Raw genomic sequence first — 23741 nt, 5'->3', positions numbered from 1 at the left:
AGCCAACTTGTGGCCTTGCTGGCTATATAAGAACTTGGATTATCTTTAGAGAAGAGAGATAGGGAAAATGAAGGGATCCTTGGAGATAGGAAGAAAGAAGAGAATAGATGGAAGATGAAGAAGACGAGCTTTTAGCTCTCTGCACAACTTGAAAGTCCTCAACTACACATGTTGGATGTTTTGAGAGTATATTTTATCATACTAGTTGTTCTAATTAATATGTAAATCTCTTGGTTCTTGCTGTTAAACATGTCTTTTCTTCCGTGTATACTCTTGGAAAGGTGTTAGGAGATTGGACTTGTTTTCTTTCCCCTACTCGCCTTGCGTCAAACATAGAACATGCAAACCCATAGGAGACCTTCCTTACAATATTTAACAAGATAAAATTGTAAATCACTACCCATAACTACCTTAGACAACTTAAGGGCCTTCCTTATATAGGCATTTTCTACTGCCTAGGAAGGTTCTAGACACTTAGTCCCAACTCTTGAGGTCGACCAACCTCCAATTATAAATTATATTATTTTATTTTATTTCATAAAATTGGCTCAAGGCAATTTATAAATTACATTTTTGGATGATCCAACTTCTTGAGACCATAACATATAAACCATTGGCCTAATTAGCTATTATAAACCTTTTCATAAATGATAGCTTACATTCTACAATGATTTGATTATTCAAGTATTCATAAATTGGAGTTTGACCTCATTTTAGAGCTATTTAATTCTTCAAAATTGAGCTTGAAGTTTTGATACCAAAAATTTGTAATAACTTCACTAATACATATGATGTTGCAATGAAACTCACTTGTAGGCTTACATATCTAAGATGAACCTCCACCTATGAAATTAGAACATTATGAGCTCATAAGACCAACTTACTAAAAATAGTAAGCCTCACAAATAACAACTCTAGACATTGAACTTTGCATTGAAATAGTCCTTATTGAAAAGACAAAAAAAAAAAAATATTTTAAGGTGATGCAAGATTGCCCTTACACCCAGGATGCTCCTACATCACTTTTTTTAAATCTCACGATGATACAAAATTATGATATTAAGATTTGATGGTGTGAATATATTAGTCCTTATAAATGATCTCCCAACTCGATAAATAGCCAATGGATCTATGTTAAGATTAGAATAGAGTTTTCTATGATTTCCTTTTCTATTATGGACAAGTAATAATATGGATCACCAAATGTGACATGTTGTTTTGATTAATATTTATATGGTTGACTAATGTATGCTAAGATTTATGATGATAATACACAAATATTATTTTTTTGGAATAATATTTGTCTAGAAGTCATATCTTACATCATGCAAATATATTTATATAGAATTAATGGATGAATATAATTGATGTCTATAATATTTTAAGTAGAGGAAAATGATATCATCTCATATTCTAGTATGAAACATCTCTAAATTAGTGTTGTATAACATACTAATCCTTTAATTCCCAAAAAAGGATATAGGGTAAGACCATGAAGAATCAACCCTTGATCACTTGATCTTAAATTTCAACTCTTGTCAAATTTTAATATCAACAATTAAAATTGTGGCATAGAATTGTTGCCATGACTATAATTGGTAAAATTACAAATAAACTCATGTAATTTGAATAAAAGTTTTTGATGTATTAACAAGCAATCATGGTAAAGGGGGGTTGACCCCATAATACAATAGGTTGGAGGCCAACCAGGAGTCATTCAACAGTGACTCATCCTATACCTTTTCTTATCATAAAAAAACAATCCATCTTTAAAAAAAGATCATAGTCCCTTCTATGAACAACATCGTTAAAATCAAGTATAATAGCTAACTGACTAAACCCAAAAACATTATAACAGTTCATACTATTGGTACTGCTATACTTCCTACAACGCTTCAAATTATACAAATTATCCCATCTAGGCATAGAGTTCATAAAAAAACATAACATCACAAATACTTAAAATAAAAGAACACGAGCTAAATCCCCTCTTTGTCTCCTTGGTCATTCTTCACGACCTTGTATTCCTCCTGCTTGATAAGTTTGTCCAACAAGGTCTTGAACTAGTCATCTGCCAGGAAGATGTAGAGAGAGTGAGTGGCCTCATTTTCCTTTCTCGTGTTGTTCTCCTCTTTATTAACCTGCAGAAGACACATAGTTGTGGTCACCGAATACATCACCTTAGTGGTGTATTCAACAATAGTATCAAATTTCTTGTACAAGGTCTCCTGGTTATCTACTAGTTGGTGAAGGGACTTCTCCAACCTATCCATCCTGTCATTATTTTTATCTCTTCCATGGGTGGACCCCTCCACCTCCCCCCACCTCTCTCTAGATCCCTCATAGGGTAAGTGATATCACCACCCAAGCTCTTGTCTGGGGAAGGGTTGTCTCTATCAAAGGTATCGGAACATGGGAGGGGCTAGGGTTATCCTTGCTCTTGGAGCAATAACTAGTGTGCATCATTTTCATTTTCCTCTTCCTGGTAGGTTTAGTCTTCATCTCCAAGGATTCAGAGCTCACAATATTTTCCTTTTTGGGTGGGGTTCTGAACTTCTCCATTTTAAGCCTATTGCTTGATCTGCTATTAATTTTATTGCTCCTACTAATTTCAATGTTGGAGTCATTAAAATAATATTCTTCTTAGCATCAGGGGAATTTTTCATAGTTCTTTTGAAGGTTGACCCAGGGCTTGGGTTACTGGAAACTTGAGGGGTAGAAATGGGTAGGGGGTTCACAATCAGGGGTGGGTTGAGGGCTTGGTGGAATTTGTACGACTTGACCATAAAGGCTTGGTGAAGAATGTAAAAAGTTTCCCTTCCTCCATCTTCTTCCAAACTAAAACACTATCTTCCATAGAATGAGATGCAGGAAGGGAATTAAATTATAGTTTAAAATGGGAAAGTGGTAATAGTAAAGCACCTGAAAATGGTCCTCGAGCATGATATAACACATGATAGTGTCGAAAACCACATACGAGGGCTCAGAAAGATCTTCTCTGGAAAAGACACTGTGAATATGCATTGGTTCTTCCTTAGACTAGAAGAACTTCTGCATGCTCACCTTGTCTGAGACCTTGGATTGTTTATGTCATCTCTTGCCTTCGAGAGATAAGCCTCCTACATTTGCTATGAGTTCTTCCTTGATTTTGAAATAAATCCCATCAACCATCACCTTTCTGTTGTCACAAGACTTCACAAATTGCAGGAACACATGCTCATCAACCCCTTCAATGCACTCCATGAAGGGAAAAAGGCTTCCTTCCCGCATGTAAACCCATAACGCTTCACTATTTCTGATGTCATCCTCAATTTCATTCAACTCAATGTAGTTAGAGCTAGCACCCATGGTTTCTTTTGTAAGCTCAATTCAAACCCCTCAACACTCACTAACATACCCCTGTTGTAGGTAGGAGATGGAATAAAGGAATTTTTAGAGACTTAAATACCCTTATTGGTATAATCGTTCACTATTTAATGATTACAAGGCGTCACGTTTCCCAAATGCCACCCTATCTTTGCATGTATGAAGGGCACTTTCCACGTCATGCTTAAAGAATACTAGGTATACTATCATCTCATTTTATGATGCACAAGAAAGTTGCAATTATGATCTTTTAACTTATGCCTATCCTTTGTGGTCACTTCCTTTTGACAAAATCCCTGTGGATCATCCTTCCACATTCATCATAAATTCATTTGTTAAGTTTTTCATAAAGAATAATAATGTTAATACCATCCCTTTCATTAATATCATTAAGGCATTTAACCCCTAATGTGTCTCACCCACTCGGTCCACTAAAAAATTACCATAGATTATAGCAATTCATATTGCACAGATATATTTTCTCTCTCTATCCACGTGAGCTTGGGTGGATAGTGGGATTTAGCTGACATCACACAAATTTTGCATCTCATTAAAATTGTGTCCTATTTTTTCAGGTCATTAGCTATGTTATTACCTTTCTGATAGACATGGTCCACTGTCACCTCTTGAAGTCTATTCATCAAGCTACAGATGTCCTGAATAATTGCCTTAATCTTCCAATTGATATTTCCATCACCTTTCACTACTTTAATAATCAACATAGAATCTCTTTTGATAGCTAACCTCTTCATTCTTCTTGCTTCCACAATCCTCATGCCCCACAAGAGAGCCATGGCTTTTGCTTCATTGTTTGATCTCCTTTCACAGCTTCCAAAAGGCCACAACAAGCCTTCCCATTTCATCACATATACCCCCACCAACTTCAATCTTCCCCTCCTTGTCCGAGCCATCAAAGATTAGCTTCAACCATGAAGAGGGATGAGGTTATCACATCGTGTTGCATCTGGCGTTGATCTTGGAATTATCAAAATTTTCTATAATCTGACTGAGACCCCATGAGTTAGCCCATTTAGTATCATAAACACTAGGGGTGTTCAATGAAGGTTTCTAATGCCAAACATCACTACATTCCTTCAAAAGCTTCATCAGCTAAATCACCACCATAGAGGGGGGGATCACTTATCTTGGAAGATGTAGTTATTATGTTCCTTCCAAATTTTCCAACTTACAAAGGGTTGGGGGGGGGGGGGGGGGGGGGGTTGACCTTCCAGAAAGATCTTAAGAATGGGCCTTTCCAGTCTACAAAATGATGTAGTTCATTGTTGAAGCACCATTGAAACTCTCATTTGGAGAGAATATCACTCCATACGGCTTTGGCATAGGGACAATGAATGAAAAGGTGAGAAATGGATTCCTCACCATTATTCCAAAGAACACAACAATTTGTAAGTTGGAAGCCTCTTTTTCTAGAGGTTGTCAATGGTGAGAATGCTCCTGTGTAAAGCCATCCACCAAAAAAAAAAATTTTTTTAGGTAGAATCCATAGGTGCCACACATGCTTCCAATCATTTAGAGTGTCACCTCCCTCAAAACAACAAGTATAAGAAGATTTAAAGTGAATTCTCCTGAGGGGGTCAGGTTCTAGACTGACAAATCTTCCATAGGGGCTGTGCGGATATGATATTTGTCAATAGTTTCCTATAGATCTTTGAGTAGTTTGGTCTTCGTAGGATTGTCATCGACATATAATTTCTTCCTTTGGTTACTGGGGGTGATATAGTTCTTCACCAATCTTCCAAATCAGTTGGAGCAATACTCCATAGCTGGTTGAAACTTGAAGCAGGTGAGTGGCCCTCCATCAACCTAATGTCCTCCTAGAAGTTTATGATAGCTCCATCCCCTAACACCCATTTTATTCCCTTATTCAAAATCTTCCTCGTGTATAATATGTTGTTCCAAATTCTGGACCCTAGGGGATTACTATTATACGGATGATGATGAAATGAGTCACCCCTTAAGTATTTAGCAAGAATAATAGTGCACCAGTTGCTTGAGGTATTAGCCAGTCTCCAACCCACCTTAGATAAGAGAGCTATATTCAAATCACCGATCCTTCTAATGTTCAAACTACCAAGGGGTTGGGGCTTACAAACTTTTTCCCAACTAACAAGATTTAATCTTGTCTTCTCCTCCATCCCTGACCAGAGAAAATTCCATTGTATCTTCTCAATAATGTCCTTATATCCTACCTTGAATTTTGAAGAGGGATATAAAGTACATTAGAACTCCCTATAAGGAAGTCGAGAGGAGTTGGAGTTTCCTTGCATTGTTGAGGATCTTGCCTTTCCATCCTGCAAGCTTTCTCTGCATGTGCTCCACTAGCCCATTCTAGTACTGTGATGTAACCTCCTTAATTATAAGAAGAAGCCCAAGATAGGTGTCCAATAAATCAGCTTCTTGACACTCCAAAATTCTGATTACTTTTCGACTAATATCATTTTTCGTGTTGAAGAAGTAAACCTTGCTAATTTGATAATTTATTTGTTGACCCAAAACCTCCTCATACTGATTTAATAATTTTTTCCAGGCCTTGGCTTCATGGATCCAAGAGATACCATAAAGGAAATTATAATCAACAAATTGTTGTAGCACCTGCAATGGGAGAGAGGAGGCATGCCTTATGCCTTTGATTTTTCCCTCTTGGACTAAAGCCATTAAGTTTCTTCCCAACACCTCTGCAACAATGATGAATAAGTAAGGTGATAGGGGTCCCCTTGTAAAAGACCCTAGCTGGATAAGAAAAATCGCCCAGGGGAGCCATTCACTAGAATAGAAAAATGGACCATATTGACCGCTTCCTAAACTAGTCTTACAAAATTTTCTTTAAATCCCAGTTTGATGAGAATTTCAATTAAAAAATCCCTCACCTTATTTGATCATTTGTATTCAATATATAATGCAAAAGTAATATTACCTAAACATGATTAGTAACCACAATACCTTTTTTAAATATAAGTAAACACTTTTTATTTAGAATTTTAGATTTTAAAACTAGATTTTAAAATATTTCTGCAGAAACTAATATAAATATATCAAAGGTATGAACATAGAGTTATCAAACCCCATTACTAAACAACAATACCTCATTACTAAAAGTAAGGAATAATAAACAAAGTTCTATCAACTCAGGAAAAGAAAAAAGAAACTAAAAATCTTAAATCAAGACGCTTGAAAGAACTCTCCACTATTACTATTACTATTAGTACATTTGGGATGGAACTATCTAGTACGAATAAAACGGCATCGAAAGCCCCACTAAAGATCAGGGTTTCCTCCATTTTTTTGACTTTCTGTTCGAATATAAGCCTCACGTTGGATAGCTCGTACAAAAAATCGAATAATGGAAGAAAATAGTAAGTTGTATATATTTTCAAATTTGTTTCCTGGTAGCCATAAGAGAGTTCACATTCATACAAAAAATCGAATAATGGAAGAACATAGTAAGTTGTATATATTCTCAAAATTGTTTCCTTTTAGCCATAAGAGGGTTCACATTATAAACAACCCCAGAGAGTTCGTATTCTTGTTTACTAAATTACACAGGACAAATATAGAAAGTGATGTGCCGAAACTGGAGAGGCACAAGTTTGTTTCCTGTATGAATTACATTACTCTTGAGTCTTTACCAAAGGCCTGGCGTATATTGTTAAACATGCCATGAACATTTGCTAAACATCACAAGAGAAGAATTTCAATAAAAGACAGGCGATTGATAACTCCCTTGATACTTATTCTAGCCCTTAACTATTGTGTGCCATTAGACTGCAGCGACACATTTGAAACAAGGATAACCACTGGAAGAGGTTCTGGTGATCAAATGCCTAAACTCATGAATATCCACAAACCCATCTCCATTATAATCCACATTCTCAATCATGCTCTCACAGCAACTCAAATCTTTCCCCTCTACAAAACCCAATTTGGAGAGAACATCAGCCAACTCCATTGCACTGATAAACCCATCTCCATTTTGATCAAACACATTAAATGCGTCACAAATTGCCTTCTCCTCAGCATTCACATTATCCACATCCTCCTCCTTATCTGAAAATACAATTCTATAAAACTCACCAAACTCAATCATAGTGAGAAAGTCATCACCACATGAAGACATTGATCTCACAGCCAATTCCACCTCCTCCTTTGGCATTTCCAAACTTAATCTTTGCAAAAATCTCACTATCTCATCTGAACTAACCCTTCCATCACCATCTTCATCCAAAGCTCTAAACATACTTGCAAGACACTCAGCCTCCTTTTCTACATCTTCCTCAGAGATTTTAGTTGAATCAGAATCTCTTGACTCAAAACATGGACTACTTTCTTCTCTCAATATTTGTTTAGTCCTTGCAATGGGTTGCTGCCAATTTTCATCATCGAGAAGGCCATTATCAACGCCAACATGCTCATTATGACCTTGAATGACACTAAAAATTTCATCAAAACTTCTGCTCTTTTTTGGACTGAAGAGAGAGCCATAATACCAACACCCATCAATGATGGAATCATTAACATCCAACATTGGAGACATTTTTGATAAATCTCTAACTTGCTTCTCCTATTCTGTAAACTACATATGAATCCTCCTTTCATCTACTCTTCGCCTTGGTACTCCTCAATGACCCTCTCTACTGTTAAATAACATTTCAATACAGAAAAAAACTTGACTAGCAGATACAAGCAAAGGTGTTTCTTGTGGTTGACAGTGGCCAAGGAAGGTGGGAGGAAACTACTTGAGGAATACCACTTTCAGTTGTATTGGTCATTTGTAGCATTACTTGATCTATGGAAACCTCTTTCTAGAAAAACATCAATATAAATTGTATTTATTCACACCTCTAAAACATCAATTACTGCAATGAGTTACACAAATGATATTTTGGGGCAAAATAGAAGCTCATTCTTAAACCACAAGAATAGTTGTGGTCCCTTTCCATTTCAATATGATAACGAGATGACCAGACCGCCCTTCAAGTAGAAGGCCACGTATCCATCCATTGTCTACATCCAAAAAGAATCGGCAGTTTTATGAGTGAAAGACAAAGGGAGCATTACAAAAGACGTACATTCAGGAAACCCCACATGAAATATGAGGGCAGGAGAAGCTTACTTGTACGTTATACAAATCCTATGATTTACACTGCTTTACTCTTGTTAAATGACATGAATAGAGGACAAAAACAATTGTCTTCAGTATTGTTAATACTTCATTCATGACGAACGCAAACATTCTTAAGTTAGCTTAGTTGTTTTAAAATTGTAACAATCTCTTTGTGTAATAAGACCGGTATAGTTATATTTCCAAAAAAACGTGTTAAATGTTTGGGAGAATTGTAAGGTTGTTTTAAGTTTTTTTTGAAATAGCAATAATATTATCTATGTTAGAAATTAAATTTAGAAATTTGGTTTATTTAGGATCAACAAGATAAGGGAAGAAAGCTGAGAGTTTGGGTGGTAGAATTTTGACAATGTTATTATAGGATACGTTTTAATAAAGTGATTGTTTTTCAATTAGAAATATTTTTAAGTTCATAAATTTTAGATTTGAATTTAATTTTTTTAATTAATTATCATTGCTAAAAAATATAGAGTAAAAAATTTCAATATAGAATTTATAATGGTTGTTGTCAAGAAAATTGTATAATTCATAGAGTGATCCATCTACTCTAGAAGATTTATCATTTGACCAAATGTATAAAGACATGTTGAAATAGAAATGCATCTTTATGGCTTTAGGAATGACACACCTGACCCTTCAATGTAAAATCTCATTTGAAAGCGATCCAAAAGAAAATGTTTTCTACATTCATTCCATTATCAAAGATAACAAGTAGCAAACTATAAGAATGCTTGAGTTGTCATCATCATATGATCAAAAAATAGTAAGTTATAATTTCAAGGAGGAAAGAGTTCAGTTGAGAAGAATTGGTAATTCGGGAATCAAAGGTGCCATAGAAAAGATTTCCTATGGGGGAGGACGACTTTTCTGGCAAAAGATTGCAGTTTGAGGATGGCTTTTCTGGTTTCCTCTACTAGGGCATTTTTGTGGTTGTTTGGGGCAGCATTTTCCTTTCCTCTAGGAGATGAGGCTTAAAAATGAAGCTTGAGGAGGCGGCCATGCAAATGTTAGGGATGCCCCAGTTGCCATAGGTGCTGATTCCATGAATTGCAGGGCTACTGCTGAGGAATCTGGATTTGTCAAGCCTAACAGATTTCACCCTAATGTGCCCAAAGAACTTGGAAATAAAGAAACGAGAAGTGTCATTGATGATTGCTTGCTTCCTAAGGTCCTAGGAGAACATGGTGACAAAGAACCTTCCCAAACTGAGGACCTTTTTGGTGTTGATCTAGGTAAAACCCTTGAGTTTTTCCTTCTAGATGATGTTATGGATAACATTTTTTATTGCTAGGATAGATCAGTTATTTTATATTTCTCAAGATGGGGTTCCATTTGAAGCAGACTTCTACAAATGGGCCAAAATGAATTAGGAGAATAGGGGGTGGAAGACTGAAGGTTTGAGGGGCTTGGGAAAGGGTTATGTCTCTTGTAAATTCAAACACATAGAACATGCCCAAGCTAATTTGCAATATGGAACATGGGTTATATATGGACAGATCATATTATTTGCAAGCCTGGACTTTGGAATTTCATCTAGAAGGGCCCTCTAGGTCATGCTATCCAATGTGGGTGGAGCTTCCTTTCTTAAATGTTGGCTTCAGACCTTTCTTAGACAAAATTATTGCCTAGCTTGGTAGGGTCATCTGGTGTAAGAATAGTACTGATAAATTTGCTAGCTTAAGGGTGCACTCAAGAGTATGCATTGAAATTGACTTAACTAATCCTTTGCTAGAGAACATTAAGCTTATTGGCCTAGGCTTTGAGTTTCTACAGCCATTAGTTTACTTGAACAAGCATAATGCATGCTTTTATTACCATCAAGAAGGACATCTAATCAAGGATTGTCTTGCCAAAAGGCTTCAAATGAGCCATACCCAAGTTTCATCACAACCTAGACAACCTCAAGTTATGAACTAGTCATCTATTTCTTCCTTGCCTAAAGGTACCAACCAAGATCAAGGGCATACTAGAGATCCTTCTATCACTAATATGGAGGAAGATGATGTTCTTACAACATCAACTTATAAAGATGTTGTTATGGTAGATGGGTGTAAAACAATTTGGAAAAGGAAAGAGCCATCTGAACCTTCTATTAGGAAGACTAGTCATCCCACATAGGGGGCTTACAAATCCCATCATACCTCTAGTTTTATCTATTCATCCTTTTTTTGGTTACCCTTCTCCTAGGAAAAGATCTAAGTCTCCTACTCCTAAGGACTCAACCATTCCTATAGCAGGTCCTTTGGAGAGGCCTAGATCTAGGTCCTAGCTTAATGCCAAGCATGATTCAGGATTTCTCGATCACTTTGTAGCTTTAGCCAATTAGTTTGAGGCCTTTCCACAATAAGATGTTCCTTCCACTTTGTCATTAATGTGAATTTCAAAAAAAATATTATGGAATGTTAGAGGGATTTCTCTCCCTCACCGCAAATATGGTGTTAAAGATGTTATAGTAATATGGAAACTTGATATTGTTTTGCTCTAGGAGGTTAAAATTAGTGGTCCCTGTCTCTCTTCTTCCCTTTCTAATGTTTGGAGAGATGCTTTCTTTTTTTAGACTTCACATTGTGAAGGTAGGGGTGGTGTTGTTATTGGTTTGGCTCCTTGGATCCACAAGTTTGTCATTAACCATGGTGAGGATCCTTCTCAAAGTTGCGTGTGGGTTCTCACCTTCAATAATGGTCAACCTATTGGGTTTTTCTCTATTTATGCTCCAAATTTCTCCAAAGATAGAGGTTGGGTGTGGGACTGGATGGCTAGGAACCTCCCTTAGGCTGATTGGGTAATAGGTAGGGACTTTAACATGGTAGAATTCCAAAACGATCATAGTTGGCCCACCCATTCTAAACTTAGTATTAAGGAATTTGATAAGTGGCTTCTATGTCATAATTCGATTGGGGTGATAGATCCTATCCATGCCAAAAGCTCTACCCATGACAATAATTGGTTCACTTGGTCAAATTGTAGAGTTGGGGATGAGAGAAAACTCACCAAGCTTGATCAATTTTATATTTCTCTCTATCTTCATATTGTTCAGGATATTGTTGGTCTATCTATTAGAGTAGACTACAGTCACACTCTCTTCGATCATTTTCCCATTATTTGTTCTATCTCAGGTACTCATATGGATATTGAGACATCTAAGCTGCCTTACAAACTCAATATCTCTCACCTAAAGAATCTGTCATGTGTTGCTGTTCTCATCGAATTATGGAAGTACATCCCTAAGGCCAATGTGCAAGTTTCTCAATGAGATTGGTGGAATCATGCTATTCTCAAGTGTGTTGAATTTCTTCATGCTTTTAGTAGAAGGATGACATGGCAATGAAAACATAAAGAAAAATCACTGAAAGGAAAACTTGAACAATGATAGAAAATTATTGAATGGCTAGCTTAGTGGCATAAACTTACAAAATTCTATAGTTGCATTGGAAGCCCAAATTCATAAAATGGACAATTATAGGGGCCAAGGTGCTAAAATTAGGGCAAGATTACATTGGGCCAAGAAGGGGAATAGGGGTTCTAAATACTTCTTTAATTTTCTTAACTATAAGCATAGAAAGGAACATTGGTGCTATTCAAGATGACAATGGCACTCTCCATTCGAGGCCTGAGGAGATTAAAAATTTGTTTTAGAATTAATACGAGGCTCTTTTTAAAGAGGATAATAATTGGCTAGATGTCCAATCAATATTAGAAGATATCGTTAAAGATCACATTCCTATGAGAGAGGATAAGGACTATAACCAATATTTGGATTGGAACCTTACCATAGAGGAATTGGAACATGTTGTCTTTTCTATGCCAGGCAATAAAAACCCAGGAGTTGATGACCTCTCAATAAAATTCTACCAAATAATGTGGGAATATATCAAGGATGATTTTTATCTTCTTTATTTAGAGGTTGTGGAGGTTGGCTCATTAGGAGATGATATCAATAAAGGCATTATTAAACTCATTCCTAAAGGGAAAAATGAGGACACTATATCAGGGTGGAGACCTATTTCCTTATTAAACACTTCTTATAAAATTATTGCTAAAGCCTTGGCTACCAGGATTAAACTAGTGGCTCAAAACATTGTTAGACCAGAACAGACAGGTTTCCTTGGTGGGAGATTTATTCTTGATAATCTAATTCTAGCATGGGAAAGAATAGATTGGGCTCAACACTTAGGCCGGAATACTATCCTTGTGAAGTTGGAATTTGATAAAGCTTATGATAGAATGCATTGGAGGTTTATTCTTAAAATGTTACAGTGGTTGGGGTTTGGTCCTAAGCTGTGCAAGCATTTTGAAATGCTCTTTGCTGATGTCAATGCTCAGTTGATAATAAATAAGGAATTACTTAATCCCTTTCCTTTGTAGCACTCTATTTGACAAGTTTGTCCTTTATCCCCTCTTCTTTATGTGCTCAAAGCCGATGCTCTCAGTTATTTGCTCCAAAAGCATAACCAAATGAATCTTATTAAGGGTATTTCCATCCCCAATAATTTGGTGGTATTAAACTCTCACTTTGTTGATTATAGTATGCTTTTCCTCTAGAATTCTGAAGCTAAGATATCTAATGCTATGGAGGTGCTCAATCTCTATTGCAAAATCTATAGATCTAAGTTAGCACATCATAAAATATAATTTATCATGAATCGTATAGATGCAGTCCCTTCTTGGATTCCTAAAGAATGGAAGAAAATAAAACATGGAAAATCTCTCGTTATTTGGGCATTCCCTTCAGACAGGGCATCCCTTTGTTTGATATGTGGAATTGGTTTCTTAACAAATTCAAATCCAAATTATATGTGTCGAAAAATAAATACTTATCTCTACCTAGCAAGATTCAAGTGGTAAATCATATTTTTTTGGCTTCTCATGTTTATTATTCCTCATGTTGGATACCATCTAAAAAATGTTATAATGATCTTACTAAACTCATTCAACACTTTCTATGGTCTAAGTGGAGTGACAACGCTGGTTATATGTATACTTCATGGTTGCATTTTATTAAACCTAAATCTAAGGGTGGCTTGGGCCCCCAAACTCAAGGGGTTTTCTTGGCTACCAAGTGGATAATTAGAGTTATTGATGGGGAGAAACCTTGGAAGAAGTTGGTTTGGTTTTGTATTTCTCATGCATTTTCTTATATAAGATGACAATTGGTCAGATGGGTGGACAAAATTTTATTGGCCCCTTCCTTTCAAATTAAAGCTTCCTTCCCTTTGGAGTCTATCTAGAAAGCTTGACAGTCAATTTGCAAGTTTTTGAATTGGAGAAATCCTTCCTTGCAACATGCTTTCAATTTTCACGATTCTTCTATTTGGTGGAACAAATTGGTTCAATATCATGAACAACCTCTTGCTGTAGCTTTTAAAAAACATGCTTATTGTCTTTTTAAGAAAGGAGTTCATCAGTTCAAAGATTTGTGGGACTTTAATTCTCTAGATTGGGCATCTTGGACAACCATTAAACATAGTTTTCATTTGCATAGTAGGTTCAAGGAATTTATTATATTTGTTAGATCATTGGTCCCTATTGAGCTTGCTATGAAAATCTACACTCCATTGGAATGCAACTTTTCAAAGGATTGGTGGTGGCTATCTACACATCAATTTGGCCACTTACCCCTCAAAAAAGTCTATTTAAATCTTGTGCCACCAATGCCTCTAAATCCAAGACTTAACAATAAAAGGAATTGCAAATTCAATGAAAGCACTTGGAGCAATTTGAGTGCCTAGATCTGGCTTTCTAAAACTGAGGCTAATGCTCAACTTCTGGCCTATAAACTTTTACATCTCAAATTGCTAGTAGGCAACATGCTGAGATGTTTGATGATCCAACCTGCTAAATGCCCATTTTGTTTGTGAGAGGAAGATTTGAAACATCTCTTTTGGGATTGTATATCAGGTAAGATAAAGAGGACTATTGTCTTCACTTTTCTTCCAGTTATCTTCGAACACTCTTTAAGTTGGAGGGAAGCTATTTTAGGAGTTAATCTTAAAAATAATATTGTAGCTAATTCTTTGTGGAAAATCATATTACTTAACATCTGGAAATGTAGATGTAGGGCTGTATTTTCTAATTCTTAGATGCATCTTGAAGGAGAAATTTTTTAGTTTTACTCTGACATCATTTTCTAGATGATCTTTTTGTGTAACCATTTGCAAGGAGGACTGAAGGCCTAGTTGAAGATTAGTAATTAACTTGGTAGAATTAAGTACCAACTGCTGCAACTATTCAAAAAATATGTATTTTGCTTGAAGGAGCTTCAACGAATGTTAAAATTTAGTCTATAAAGCCTTCGTAATGTTTTTTGTTTGGTTGTTGCTCTTTGGAGCCAATTAGTTGCTGATCTTAGTGTTCATTGTATGAGCTATTGGAGCAATTGATTGCCATTTATGTATATTATTGCTTTGGCTTTATTCAATAAAAGAAATCATCATATGATCGTCTCTTTAAAATATTTTCAAGTGATTAATTGTTCAAGTGTACCACATAGATGATCTTAGAAACAACCAAAATTAGATAAAATATATCCAATTTACTATGTAGATAGATCAAACCTCTCTTTCATTAGCTATCTAGTACATAAGCAAGATATCATATTTGTATATTTTCAAAAAAAGAAGATAAATCTTCCTTTATACTTTTGTGGTACCCCTTCACCAAAATATTATATTATTATATAATAAGACATAATAATATAATTATATTATTTCATAGTAGTAATATAATAATTATATTATCAGCCATAATAATTTTACCAATATATCATAATAATTATATTATCTATTATCTATCTGAATCTAATTCATAACTACAATAATATTAGCACTCTTTTAACTTAAAAAATAATCTTTTTGAATAACTACAATAACTTTAAAAAATAGAACTTAATACTTTAATCCACGCATGGGGTTTTGCGTCCGGGTTTCCATTTGCTTTGCCTCTTCAGATAAATACGGCATCTACCAACGCCGTTTAATCAATAACTTGTAAAGTGGATTCCAAGTAGGTATTTGATGGAATGTCAATGGTTTTTAGCACTTTTCAAGCGATACCCATCCGTAGCTTAGCTCTCAAAAACCAAATATTAAAATGGAATGACAATTCATGAAAATTTGCAGAGATTTCATAAGAAAATTTCTAAGAATTGCAGGGGTTTTGGTTATAATCAGTGGGGCGAGTTAATTGTCTCAACAATAAAAATGTTTAGTCATTGCGATCACGACAATTTCAAATAACTACCCAGATAGCTCTACAAATATTAAATAAATAAATAAAAGATATAATTATACTCGATCTCTGCAAAATAAATAAAGAAAAAACCATAGTTAAGGGAGAATGAATTACAACGTTTGCCTGGGCTGAACTGAATAAACGGAGCTGACCTGCTATCTCCTTAGTCGTTGAGAGTTTCACCGTAGGAGATATAATATACAAGTTTTCCCATTAAATTAAGTTTGACATTACCAAAATCGAATATCTTTAGTTGGCGAGGGGAAAGAAAGTTAATTGATTTGTTCGCTGTTTTTTCCCTTTAATTATTTCCCAAAAGAACTCCTCTGTTTAATTTGATTTCTTTAACTATTCCAGGACACTGCACCAAAAGTATGTATATACATTTATTTGGTGATGTAATTCACAATAGTGATGAATATTTATTTATTTTATATTTGAAGTATAAGTTTAGTTGAAATCTCTTTCTAATATAAAAGAATATTTGTATGGATAATATAAACTATCAAAAGTGATAAATGGAGAGTGAATATTTAACATCATAAACAACTATTTAACATGATATATTTATTTTTCATCCAAATTTAAATTTGAAATATATATATTTTATCATGTCATCATACTTTATTTTAAATCCATTTTCATTCTAAAACTAAGGACTAAACATGTAAATAAACTAGCATTATAACCTAAACAATAATTGTCCTCATTTAGTATAATATATTATTGTTTAAAATTGGAAGGTCTACTAGCATTATAATCTAAACATAAATATTCTTCTATTAGTGTAATATATTATTGTTTAAAAATTAAAGGTACAAAACATGCATTATGAGAATCTATCCACCTACTATTACATTCATCAAATTGAAAATGGTTATATATTTTATATAATGTTAAAAGTAGAGAGAGAGAGAGAGAGAGAGAGAGAGAGAGAGAGAGAGAGAGAGAGAGAGAGAGAGATGGTGGGTGGGAGAGAAATAGAAGTGGACAGAGGAGAGATAAGTAGAGAATTAGGGGGTTGGAGGGTGGAGAGGGAGGGAGGGACGGAGGGAGAGAGAGAGAGAGGGAGAGAGAATTAGGGGGGTGGAGGGTGGAGAGGGAGGGACAGAGAGAGAGAGAGATAGAGAGAGAGATTGGTGGGTAGGAGAAAAATAGAAGTGGAGAGAGATGAGAGATAAGTGGAGAATTAGGGGGTTTGAGAGAGAGAGAGAGAGAGAGAGAGAGAGGTGGGAGATCAGAGCAATAAAAGTGGAGAGATAATTAGAGAAAGATGGGTTGGGAGGGGGGGGGGGCGGGGGCGGGCGGGTGGGAGGCGGGGTTGAGAGAGAAAGAGATGGTGGGTGGGAGAGAAATATAAGTTTGGAGATAGGAGACAAAAGTAGAGAATTAGGGGGTGTGATAAAATTCCTAATGATAAGTATGATCCTAATGCTCATCATAATCCCTATTTTAACTCTAGCTGGATAGCTAAAATTATGACCCTAGCTATTGAGTTTTGGCTATGTAGAATTTTATATAATTAAGTATAGATGAATCATAAATTCTAACCCCAACCATAATACTAATCATAAACCCTAAATGTTGATCTTAAGCGATACCATAATTTCATAATTTTAACCTTAACCTTAACCACAATTCTACTCATAACCATGACCATTGACCCAACCTTAACACTAAATCATAATTGTGACCATGATATAAATTGTAATCTTAAAATTTTAACCCTAATCAATTTAACTTATTCAATGTTGTTACACATGTTGCAAGTGCTACTAGCTAATATATACTCTATATATTAAATACGCCAAGATGCATCAAGGCATTGAATTTTTTCATCATTCACTTTTAATATGCATTAAAAAAATTCAATGCCTTGATGCATCTCAGTGTATTTAAAAAATGTACTACAATCAAGATTTTACTTTAAAAGTCACTAAAAATGAAAAAGAAAAGTTCATAAACTTTAAATTGATTTGAAAAAACCAAAATATTGTTTAAATATGTTAAAAAATATAAAGATCATATTAACATATAAAAGTTAGTATTCAAGTTGGTAAGAATATAATAAGTGCTTCATTAACTTCTAATAAATTAGGGTTGTTTAGTAGATCTTAAGTAAATTTTAATCCTTTTTTTTTTAATCTTACATAAAAAAGGTTCACTTGATAAATTAAATCCTAAATATAATCCTAAAATTGAGCCTAACTATAACCTTTGCATTAAAACCCTATTTCAAAACCTAATTAAAGCTTAATTTACATAAAATTAAATCAAGTTGGCCTAAATTCTAAATTATAATATTAAGTTTTAGATACATGCATATATAAACACATGCATGATAACCAAACCCTAATTTGAATCCTAACAAAATCCCCATTTAAATCATAACCAAAGCATAGTTAGAACAATACCCTTAGTCCTAACCTTCATCATAATTCTTACACTAACCATAATAATAACCCTCGTCCTAACTCTAACCCTATTTCAAAAAATTAACACGAAACCCTTTACCTAACCATAATCCTACAATTGATAAATCTTAATCCTAACCATATTTATAAACTCAAATCCCTAATATTAATCCTAATCATAAATGCAATTATAATACTAACCATTCATTGTAAACACACACACAAACCTTAACCTTGACCATAAGCATGGATCCTAAAGATAAACCTTGATCGTAAAATTTAATTTCTAAACCCTTATTATAAATGATAAACCCTAAATCATAGTCTTGAACCAAATCATAAACTTATATGCTAAACCCTTATCCTAAATTCTTAACCATGGACCTTAATATTAACCCCTAAATAATGCTAAATTATACTCCTATAAACCCTAACAATGTCATAACCCTAATCTTACCCTAAAATTGATCCTATTATAACCCTTACACTAAAACCATATTTCAAAGCCTAATTGAGGCCTAACTTACATAAAATTAAAATATACATGAAGCATGAGCCTTGTTTAAAATGATATGTAACCCAACTTGAAACCTAAACCTCAACATTATCCTAAAAGTAATATAAATAATTTATTACCCTAATTGAACTCTATTAATATCCCCCAAAGTATAATAAAATCCTAACAATAAATTAACTCTAACCATAACCAAACTCTCAACTTTAAAGTTATCTTCAACCCTAACTATAAATCATAGATTTTCTCTCTAATTTGCACCTTATCCTAAGTTAACCTTAACTCTAACCTTAATTTTACTTAAATCATAACATTAATTAAACTAATATATCCCTATTTTAACCCTAACTATAATTTAATCTAAATTTCAACCATAACATTTAACCCAACCCTAACATTCATGATAACCATACCCTAATTTGAATCATAACAAAAGATCAATTTGAATCATAACCAAAGCATAGTTACAAAATACCCTTACTCCTAAAGCTCATCATAATTCTTATACTAACCATAATTATAACCTTCATCCTAATAATATGACTAATCCTAACCCTTATGATAACCCTATCCCTATCCCTAGCCATGATGTACACCCTAACTCTAAACTTATTTCAAAAAATAACCCTAAAACCATTTACCTAACTATAATCCTAAAATTGATAAATTTGAATCCTAACTATATTTATAAATTTGAATCCCTAATAGTAACCCTAACACTAACTGCAACCATAATACTAAGAAACCATTATAAATGCATACACAAACCTTAACCCTAACCATAACCATGGATCCTAAAGATAAAACTTGATCTTAAAATTATTTTCTAAGCCCTGATTATAAATTCTAAACTCTAAACCCTAATCTTGAGCTAAATCATAAACCTATATGATAAACCCTCATCCTAAATCCTTAACCATTGACCTAACTATTAACCCATAAATTATACTAAATTATAATCCTAAATACAACATTGACCCTAACAATTCCATAAACTTAAAACCTTTATCCTAATTCTAACACTAATACTATAAACAATGTAAACCCTAACCCTAATGAAAATCCTTTAATTCTAAGCCCTAATCTTACTCTAATTGAAACCTAAATCTTAACCATAATACTAACCATGATTTAAATCCTAACCTTGAAGATAATCCTAATACTAAGCTATAATCTCAAACCTAATCAAGATTTCAATCCTAACCATAATACAAACCATGATTTAAACAAACACTCTAGCCATAGTCCCAAGCCTAGGTCTAAATGTTAAACTTTAACCCTAACACCAAATCTAGATATAATGATAATATTAACCATTCTATTAACATAATCTTTTATCCTAACCCTAGCAACTAATATTGATCATGACATAAATTATAGCCGTAATGATAACATAAGTCCAGTGACCCTAACACTATCCCTAACTTTAATATTAACACTAAGCACATTTCCACTTGTAAACACATTAATGCTAATAATAATCCTAATACTAGACCTAAAGATGATATAAATTGTAAAGTTATATTTTAAACATAATAAATTAATTATTCAATGTGTTATGCATGTCACGTCTGCTACTAGCTAATATATACTCTATATGTAAAATACACCGAGATGCATGAGGCATTGAATTTTTTCATTATTTACTTTTAATATGTATTAAAAAAAATTCAACGCCTCGACCTATTTTACATATAGAGTATATATTAGTTAGTTGTCTACACCAATCAAAATAAACCCATCAATGTTAGCATTTTTCTTGAGCTGAAGAGACAACTACAATACCAAATAAAATCTTTCAAGCACCACAAAAGGCAGAATTTTATGTGGATGGAAACATTAAACGAAGGTGGTAGGAAGGTGCTCTAAACCTATCAATTTAAAATTAGTCAGCTTGCAATCACTTTAATTTAAATAGTAATTAATCTTTCTTATTTCAATTAATTAGTTATAACTTATTTATAAAATATAAACAATATAAACATATAAAATGTATTTAATAATGTTTTAATTTGAATAAAATTAAACAAAATATTATATTTATATTGTAAATTACAAATTATTGTAAATGACAAATATTTTCATTTAAAAAAATATATTAAAATTTTCAGATTTCTAAATATGAAATAATTATAAAAAATAAAATGATAATATTTTAATATTTCTAAATTGAAAATTATCTTTCTTTTATGTAAATATAAAATATTAATTAAATTACATTAAATATTGTCATTACAATTAAATACATTACTTCTTTGTCACATTATTCATATATATACTCCAAAACATGTATATTAATTTAAAGGCACTACTTTAATAGCAACATGATAGTTATATAAATTTTTATTAATTAATCTTAGGACGTTTTGGACTTATGATAAGGCTTAAAATCTTATAGAAAAATTTGATTTGAATTGACTTAAAATAACTTAATCTTAATCCTTTCCCATTTAACTTAATAAAACAAATGACAATATATGACTCTTAGCTTGTTAAAAATATTGACTTGTACATAAAATCTTCATCTGTGAGCTCTTCATAGATTGCACAAGAGAACAAAACAAAAACGTTCATTTCTGCAACTATATAGTTATCAAGTTATGCAGTTACGTTTCATGGGCTTCCACACAGAGAGACTTATTTCTAAACCATTACAATCTTTCCTTGCCTTGCCTTCCACTTGCTCACATGCTTACTAAGTTACTAAAAAGGATAGATTTATACACATCATTTAATCATATAATTTAATTTTATTATCTAACTTATAATTGTAAATTATGTACAAATAGTCTTGTTTGCAATTAATTTATATTTAGTCTTTGTTTGTACATGCAACCTAGTCTAATTGGCTTATTTATATGATTGGTCAATAATTCAATTATTATTCATAATCAAATCTTACCATACACCAAGCAAACCTAGTTACTTGACTCATGCTAGGGTTGCACAATCATAAACAAAAATTTAGCGAAGGAACTTCAATTTTACCTATGAAAATATAATTTGACTTGAATTTCATTTAAACATTGAATTCAAAGGTGTACAATTATTTATTTTCATTAATTAAATTTAATATTTTTTCAAGCTATTTTCAAAATGGTTGGTTTAATAGATTTATAATTCTTTTTTTTAGATCCGCAATAGACTGTATCAATTAGAGATTAAAAGCCACATTGAAATGTATAACTACATAAAAAAACAGAAAGATATTTATGATTTTTTTTAAAGAAATAAATATTTAATATTATTTACTTTTCATCTAAAAAATAATAATATGATGAATATAACATTATCTAAACTTAAATTTAATAGATTTAAAATTCTTAATATAGTATCATTAATATAATACTACACCTAAACTATCACTAATTTATATTTACATTATATTGATTAAGTATTAGAGTTTAAAAGAATTATTAAAATATTAAGAGAGAAAATAACAATCTATATTTATTTTATATTTATAAAATAAAAAGCATTCTAGACTTGTGGCACACCATACCTATCCAATAAAGGTTATAAATATAAACCCAAAAAGAAAAATGTAATGAAGCTCACCATCAAGAGTGTGTCACTAAAAACATTCGTGTCAGGAATCCATTGTTATTTCCATACGGCGGTTGGAGAGGTTTCAGTAATGTCTACACCAACCGTCATCTTCCATGTGGAAGTTCCTGCCATGTAAGTTATGATTGCATCAATACCACGAAGCTTCCTTAATTTGAATGCTGGTGAAGTTAGTTTGTTTTTGTTGAAAACATTGGGCAATGGATGGCCCCTTCTCATATTAATGGTGTGGGCATTGCAATCTTTTAGATGATACTTGAATAAAGTACAAAATGAGCTTCTATTATTAGCTTCAAGCAGCTTCCTCCCACCTTCCTCAGCCTATTCTTAGCCACTTAAACATTCGGTACCCAATAAACTTTTTCCATTGAAATATTATTTAATAGTAGAGAGACTGATAGAGGACTACCAGGGCTTAGTGTAGTTGATAGAAGTGGAGAAGGATAGTTCTCAAGTTTCCTGAATAGGATAAGCATATTTCTTGAGGAGGATATCAAAAATGTCTTCCATATTGCATGTTGATGACTCTATCATTGAGGATAATTGGTATTATAGTTGTCTCTTCAGTCCTAAGAAAAACAGTATTACTGGAGCTGTTTTCAGTGAGAGTCTATCTGATGATGGCAATGCTAGGATATATCATGACATTGCTCATGATGAAAAACCCAAACATCCCATTGCAGGGAGTAAGAAAATATTGAGAGAAGAAAGTGGAAATGGTAGCAGTCCATATTTTGAGTCAAGAGATTCCAGTTCAGCTAAAATTTCTATGGAAGATGCAAAAGAGGAGGCTGAATGTTTTGAAAGTATGTTTAGATCATTGGATGAAGATGGCGATGGAAGAGTTAGTTCAGATGAGATAGTGAGGTTTTTGGAGAAATTAAATCTGGAGATGCCAAAGGAGGAGGTGAAATTGACTGTGAGATTAGTGTCTACATTTGGTGATGAGTTTCTCACTACAATGGAGTTTGGTGATTTTTATAAAGAAATATTCTCAAATGAGGAAGAAATTGATATTGGGAAGGATGAGGAGAAGGCAATATATGAGGCATTTAATGTGTTTGATCAGAATGGAGATGGGTTTATCAGTGCAATGGAGTTGGCTGATGTTCTTTGTAAATTAGGGTTTGTGGAAGGGAAGGATGTGAGTTGCTGTGAGAGTATGATTGAGAATGTGGATTACAATGGAGATGGGTTTGTGGATATTCATGAGTTTAAGCATTTAATCACTAGAACTTCTTCTGATTCTCATTCCTGTCTTCAATGTGTTTCTGTCGTCTAATACCATGGGCTGTGATATCAGTGTCTGCTTTCGGTTATGAATTTCTCACTACTATTGAGTTTGGTGAGTTTTACAGAGCAATATTTTCAAATGAGGAAGAAGTTGATATTGTGAAGGATGAGAAGAAGGAAATTTGTGAGGCATTTAATGTGTTTGATCAAAATGGAGATGTGGGTCTATCAGTGCAATAGAGTTGGCTGATGTTCTATGTAAATTAGGTTTTGTGGA

At 33.5% G+C, this 23741-nt stretch overlaps 2 pseudogenes across 1 annotated transcript; one reads left to right on the top strand and one right to left on the bottom strand.

Annotated features, from left to right (window-relative positions):
• Nucleotides 1-6881: 6881 nt before the first annotated feature.
• On the bottom strand, nucleotides 6882-8217 carry LOC149550121 (calmodulin-like protein 2 pseudogene; annotated as a pseudogene). Its single transcript, XR_016354507.1, has one exon. The product of XR_016354507.1 is annotated as a calmodulin-like protein 2 pseudogene (transcript).
• A 14513-nt stretch (nucleotides 8218-22730) lies between these two features.
• Nucleotides 22731-23513, top strand: LOC149550120 (calmodulin-like protein 2 pseudogene; annotated as a pseudogene).
• The last annotated feature ends 228 nt before the right edge of the window (nucleotides 23514-23741 follow it).

Source organism: Cupressus sempervirens, chromosome 7 (genome assembly GCF_028749045.1).
Source record: "Cupressus sempervirens isolate cs-2001-9-10 chromosome 7, ASM2874904v1, whole genome shotgun sequence".
Taxonomy (NCBI): domain Eukaryota; kingdom Viridiplantae; phylum Streptophyta; class Pinopsida; order Cupressales; family Cupressaceae; genus Cupressus; species Cupressus sempervirens.
This window is presented reverse-complemented; position numbering and strand designations above follow the sequence as displayed.